This window comes from Tupaia chinensis, unplaced genomic scaffold (genome assembly GCF_000334495.1).
Source record: "Tupaia chinensis unplaced genomic scaffold, TupChi_1.0 Scaffold000014_1, whole genome shotgun sequence".
In the NCBI taxonomy this organism is placed as follows: domain Eukaryota; kingdom Metazoa; phylum Chordata; class Mammalia; order Scandentia; family Tupaiidae; genus Tupaia; species Tupaia belangeri.
The window spans coordinates 6,489,713-6,496,863 of NW_006159444.1; the positions used below are offsets into that span (position 1 = coordinate 6,489,713).

Here is a 7,151-nt window from a genome sequence, read left to right on the forward strand (position 1 = left end):
TCAGGGTGGGAACTCTGCTGAGGCGCTGCCCTTGCCAGCGTCTGTGTATCTCAATTACTGCACCTACTTTATGCAGGGATAGTCACCTACCCTATATACTGTACTCCAGGCAATAGCTACACTCAGCAGGTAATACTTGTGAGTACACGTGAGAGCTGTGCACAGAACAGAGCGGCAGCCTTGCAACCTGAAGTCCTCATGTAACCAAAACTCAAATGTATATGGAAATCCTTGTAAAGTGTGGGAATTCACTTCTCCGAACATGTGGACAAACACACATGCAATACTGCTTTTTTAAAAAAAATTATTCTGGCATTATCTCTGATATTGCACTGAGATCCCCCTCGTCTAAGTTAATAACATGGTATATCATTGTGCTTATTCTTCATCATAGTTTTTATTTCCATTTTTCATTCCAACCCATCTTTCAGCATTGGCATCACCAACTACATGAGTACTTATTGTAGGATATAAAAGCGAGGTTGTACTATGACAACAGCGACAGTCAAAGTAATAGCAATAGGCCCAGCCCAAGGGCACAGGTGGTAGCAAATAAACTACAGCGCTGGAAGTCACACAATAGGCCATGGGTTTAGATCCCCCGGTCAACCTGGAGATATGCATGTGCCCAAGATCCTGATGAACTTATGGGCTGGAGAGTGGGGATTATGGCATAGCAAGATCCTGTCAAGGGTGCTTCTTTCTCTCTCTGTCTCATGAATAAACATTAAAAATAAATAAATAACAGCCCATGGTCCCAGTGTCACTAGGGCTAGAGTTCCTCTGCACATTGATTGTTTCCTCTGTGGTTTGAGATCAGGTGTTTCTTTGTCAGCTAAAGGGCATTTCCCGCAGCCAAATCATAAGCAGTTTACAATTCTCTGGGCCTACTGTAAAAGTTGAATGTAATGGATTAAATTGTGTCCCCCCTGAAAGATTCGTAAGTTCATACCTAGCCTCTGTAAATGTGATCTTATTTGGAAATAAGGGTCTTTGCAGATGATCAAGTTAAAATGAGGTTAGAGGGTAGGTCTTAATATGACTGAGGCCCAAGAAGAAGGGGAAATGTGGGCACTGAGGGAAGTTTGTGTGAAGACACGGGGAGAACACTTCCTACACACCAAGAAGTTGTCAGGAGCTCAGGGAGAGTCATGCAACAGGTCCTCCTAGCCCTCAGAAGACACTGACCCTCCCATACCTCCATCTTGGACTTCTGGACTCCCAATACATTTCTTTTGTTTCGGTGACTCAGTCTGTTGTACTTCATTATGCAGCTTGCAAATTAATGTGCAAGGCTACTCTCGATTATTTTAATTTGAAAGGTTTCTCTTCTATAAGCTGATACCTTATCGATTATTTAAATATCATTCTGCTTCTGCTATGCACATAGAAAAGTGGCTCCCTAGGATCTAGGAAATGTTTGGTGACAAAGAAGTTGGCCTTCTTAACAGCGGAAGGATGTGGAGCTCAGAGCAAAAGATTTAGGGACTGTGTGTAAATAACAATAGAAATCATAGCTAATATTTATTGGGTATTTCTTTTTGTGCGTTTTTGTTTTGTTTTGTTTTTAGCATAGAGAGCATGTGTACATGCATACGAGGTTTCAAGGGGGACTCCCTCAGCAGGGTGTTGCTCTCCTCAGCCCTCTAGTGCCTCAAAATCTGAGCTCCCACTCAGGTACCCAGTATATTTTCAAGCCAAACCAGGGATCCAAACCTGCTCCCATCCTGCAAGGCACTTGCACTACCATGGTGTCATAGTAGCTGCCTTAGTGGGTATTTGTATCTGTCAGACACTGATCCAAGATCTTTTATTTTTATCTTTCAAAAAGAGTTATTTATTTAATGTTGTTCATTCATTCATTCATTCATTTTCATTTGACCAGAGAGAGAGAGAGGGAAAGTGAGAAAGCGAGCCACCAGGTCAGGGACCCAAACCACTGGTCAGCCATGAGGGAGTGTCCAGAGCCTTAACTACCACGCCACCTGCTGGCTCCCGATCTAAGATCTTTACATGCGTTAACTTACTTAATTTGCCCAATAACCCTATGTGGTAAATACAAATGGCACCCCCACTTTCACATAGGAAAATGAGGCACAGAGAAGTTTAGTTACTTGCCCAAGGTGGTACATGTAGAAAGTAGAGCACTGTATTTCCATCCCAGGTAGCTTAGCTTGAGAGTACAACTCTTATGGCTGGAAAGGTCTGGAAGTCATTGGTTTAATCCCATGGTCAGCATCCATGAGCTAACAAGGTGAGCCTGCTCATCTTCCTCAGCACATTATTATGATTGCCTGCCAGACCAGTCATGTGCTGGGTGCTGGGGCTCCAGAGTGGAACAGGAGAGAAATGCTGCCTGAAGGGACCCACTGTCCAGTGGAGCCCAGGCCACTGCATAAGTCTCCAACTTCACTTTTATGACTATATGTGCTATTGTTAGTTGTGCCCACCACAAAAGTGAGATTTACACTGGGAGGATTTTTGTAACACGCTGGTGCTAGCCACTTGGCTGGCTATCGTGTCCAGTTATTCAATCAAGTCCTAATCTAGGTATTGCTGAGAAGGCATTTTGTAGATGTGGTTAAATCCACACTCAGTTTACCTTAAGTAGAGGAGATTAACCTCAATATGTGGAGCAGTCTCATCCAATCTGTTGTAAGTCTTAAGAGCAAAAATGAAAGTTTCCTAGAGAAGAGAGATTTTGCCTCGAAACTGTAGCATTAACTCCTGCCTGAGTTCCCAGATGTCAAGGTTGTCAGGCCTCACAACTACATGAGCAAATTCCTTGAACTACTGAATTATGTATGTCTATGTACGTATGTATATAGATTTCACATTCTTTTTTGGTTCACCAAAATAAACTAGTACTTTAATTCCAATTTCCATGAGCTTCTGAAATCTCCTTGTATACAAACACAGGTGTGTGTGCATGCCCGTGTGTGTATGTATCCTATTGGTTTTGTTTCCCTGGAGAACCCTCACTGATACAACCAATAGCCTAGTGGGAAAGTCACAGGATTAAGTGTGAAAAATTTGGGCCTGGGTCCCAGGTCCATCACATACCAACTCTGAGACCTTCAGAATTTTTTGGAAAGCCTACAACTTTCTTCAGAAGTTCTCTTCAAGCTTTATATTCCTTTTCCATCAAGGGACAATATGATTTTTTAAAAAATAATTCTTGCCTCACCTACTTCACAAACTCAATGCAAATATCAAATGACAGAGGTGCAAGCATGTGTTAAACAATAAAATGCCACACTAACATCAGCATGTAAATGCCAAGATTGTATTTCTCACAGATGATAGCCAGTCATTTCTTTTTCTTTCAGACTTTACAAAATTGGCCTCCAAGTGGGACAATAAAAAGATCAGGGGACCAGCAAATGGCATAGTGGTTACATCGTTGGACTCCCACATAGCCAACCATGGTTCGAGTCCTTGAAAATCATCCTAAGTGTGTGTGCGTGCATGCCCAAGGTCCCGGAGGAGAATGGAGAAGAGATTGCAACATGGATATCCCCTCCAAGGAGAAGATGTCTCTTTAGCAAGTACATGTGCCCTATAGCAAAAAAAGTATTCAGAAAAAAAGAAGACTATCATAATAGCACAAGCAAGGACAATTTCATTTCTGTCTTTTCCATTTAAATGCCTTTTATTTCTTTTTTATAATCTTTAGGTTATTGCTGTAAGACAAATGTGTTCACTGGGTGCGGGGGAGAGAGAGAAAAATTAAGAAATTACTCCTCAGGGTGGTTGCCATGCTGCAATCTCTTCTTTTTTCTCCCTTTGGGATGTTGGTACACACACCTAGCATGCTTCTCAAGCTGTACCAGAGAACCAACTGAGTAGTCAGCCATGTGGGATTCAGCAGCCCAGTCACTGTACCACCCGCTGGTCTCCTGGGTGCCTTTCTCTTGCCCAATCCCTCCAACAAAGAATTCTAATAGTATGCTTAATAGAAGTGGTGAGGGAAGGTATGCTAGTCTTATTCCTGATCTTAGAGGAAATGAGTGAGTTGTGGGTTTTTCATCTCTATAATGTTAGTTGTGGGTTTCTCATATATGGCCTTTATTGTGTTGAGGTACATCACTTTTATGCCAAATTTGGTGAGAGTTTTTGTCATGAAAGGATATTGATTTTACCAAATATTTTTTATACACTGGATGAAATGATTATATAATTTTTGTTCTTTCTGTCAATGTGATGTATTGCATTTATTGATCTGTATGTGTTGAGCCATCCGTGTATCCCTGGGCTAAATCCCACTTCATCATGATAGGTGATCCTTTTAATGTGTTGTTCAATTCAGTTTGCTAATATTTTATTGAGGATATTCACATCTGTTCATCAAGGACATTGGCCTATAATTTTCTTGTAATGTCACAGCAGATGTTATGTCCTGGTAACAGGTAACAGAAATACTATATTTCTCTAGGTAGTGTTAAGTAGCCATGAGGAACAATTTAATCTTATTCACAGCATCCCTGTAGGAAAGAAAATTCTTTCACTGCAGCTGAGCCTGAAGCCACACTTCCTAGTAGACATGAATGATCATTGAACCCATCATTGTCCATTCTCCAGAGAAAGTCTCTGAGACTCCTTAGGCCACCACGCAGAGGACCACACGAGACTGCTGTAGTTGATTAGGGTCATTCAAACGGTAGATGATACCATCCATGTTTTCTACTGACTCTTTTCTGAAATCCTCAACCATCAATCAGATATAAATAAAAAATATTCCCAGAACCTTAACAGAGATGAGAATGCTGCTGGAAATAATGATAAGCAGACAAAAATTCATGTGAAAAAAAAAAAAACTAGCAAATTATATAAGCTACATAAGGAAATACCAGTTGTAGGGACACGTTTGGAGAAAGACCCTGAGATGTGGATACACGCTCTGAACAAACACCACCGTCCCTTTAGGCTTTGGGAGAACCTTGCAACTTGTCCTTGCCTTGACCCTCGCTGCAGGCAGAGAAAAGGGTAGAAATCGCTAGGGCTGTTCCAACAGACACATCTGATGGACTTCAGGAAACATCTTGACCCCAGTTAGTAAAGTCCAATCCCTGCTCTTCATCTGTAAGATTATTTAGCCTTCTCTGGGTATGGTGGTGCCTGCCTTATGGGGAGATTCTTTAGCTTATGTTTCTTCCCCACACCTGCAGCTAGGTTTCTCTCCATTAGAAAAGATGATAATAGGATTTTCTCTTGATGGAATTATCACCAAGGGATACACCTGGCCCAGTATGTCTAAGCCCTTATAGATTTGTTACCTGCTTTTTATTGTCTGTAACACATCAACATATCTATGGAATGTCATAAAATATGCATATGTAGTGTTGCCTTGTACTATAAAAAAAAGATGCCCAGTTTGTCTGGGTGGCTCAAGTTGTAGCACAAGTTGCTTGAGCTACCTAGGCTCAGGCTGCCTGTGTCCACTCCTACTCTGTCTCTTTCCTATTCCCCAGTTCTTGAGATGAAGGGCTTCCTCTTTCTCTTCCTATTTCTCTTACTCACCATCAGCCTCCTGATTATGATTCAGCTCAAGGCAAGCCCTGGGGCAGACGCCAATAGCCAGTAAAAATAAACAAAGGCTTACAGCACAGAAGTGTCTCTATAAACACTTGTCTCTAGGTGCTCCCATCTCCAAGACAAAAGGTGAATCTAACACAGACTGCAGGGTAGAAGTTACAACAACAAAAATGGTAATACTTAGGAATGCTTGTGAACAACCTGTGTAATCAGCGCAGCCTACACTGCCGGGATTAATAATGTTACTTCTGTCACGGCCTCATTCATGGCAGAATCATCCATGAAAACTTGATAACCTTGTGAGTAGAACTTGCAGTGTCAGAACACCCAAGACAATGGAAGAAAGCATGAAGACCAAATGCAAAAGAAAGTAAGAGTGCTGTGTCATTCAGCTACGCTTGTCAGAAAAAGGAAAAGAAGCCTCTCATGTAATGTAGGCTACTCTTGGCTATGAAATAGCCGTAAATCTGAAAAATAAATAAGATGAATCAGAAAACCATGAAAAGAACAGGACTATCAGTTGATTCCACAGGGACATTCCCAAGGCTAGAAGGCCATATGCCTTTACTACCTGAAACAATTTTTTAAAAGTTTTTTTGTGTTTTGGAATCAGTTCTTTATACACAGACTTAGCAAGAGTATAAGATACTAGAAGATTAGGACCTCTTTAAAAAAGAATCAAACAGAACTGTTAGAGGTGAAGGTTGTAATATAGGAAATCAAAACCTCCCTTGAGAAGCAGAAGATTGAATCTCAGATATAGAAGACAAAACCTCTAAAAAAAAAAAAAAAAAAAAAAAAAAAAAAAAAAGAAGACAAAACCTCTGACCTAGAAAATTTCACCAAAAAGAATGAGAAAATAACCCACAAAAATAAGACTAATATATGAGAAATACTAAATACCATTGAATGCCCAAACATCTGGATAATCAGTATCCCAGAAGGTGAAGAAACTAATAAGGGCATTGATAATCTATTCCATGAAGTCCTGCAAGAAAACTTTCCAAATCTAGAGAGACATTCAAATATACAGACCCAAGAAATACAAATGATCCCAAATAGAATCAATCCAAGAAGATCTTCTCCAAGGCACATCATAGCCAGATTGACTAAAACCACAGACAGAGACAAGATACTAAAATTGGCAAGAGAGAAATGTCAAGTTACTTACATAGGATGTCCCATCAGGACCTCTCATTGGAAACAATGCAAGCAAGGAAAGAATGGTAAAATATATTCAAAGTGTTAAGTGAAAAACAATTTCAACCAAGAATACTATACCTGGCAAGATTATCTGTCATATGGGAAGAAAAGACAAAAACATTCTCAGACAAGCAAAACCTGAAAGAATTTACCAACACCATACCAGCTCTCCAAGAAGTTCTGAAGAGAGTTCTATACCAGGAAAACTAAAAACAGACTCACAGAAATAAGAGAACAAAAACAACCAAGAAAATGGCCAACTTAACAACAGGGACAAGGCCAGAAAGATCAATAATAATGTTGAATGTTAACTTCCAGAATTTAAATAGAGGGACCAGCAGTTGGTGTAATGGCTACATCACTGGACTCCCATGTAGTCAAATGTGGTTTGAGTCCCACCTGGTGGCTTAACC

The 7,151-nt window shown here is 40.5% G+C and overlaps 1 pseudogene; it reads right to left on the bottom strand.

Moving 5' to 3' along the window:
* Window positions 1-4,321: 4,321 nt before the first annotated feature.
* LOC102485063 (RING finger protein 145 pseudogene) lies at window positions 4,322-6,208 on the bottom strand (annotated as a pseudogene).
* Window positions 6,209-7,151: the final 943 nt, after the last annotated feature.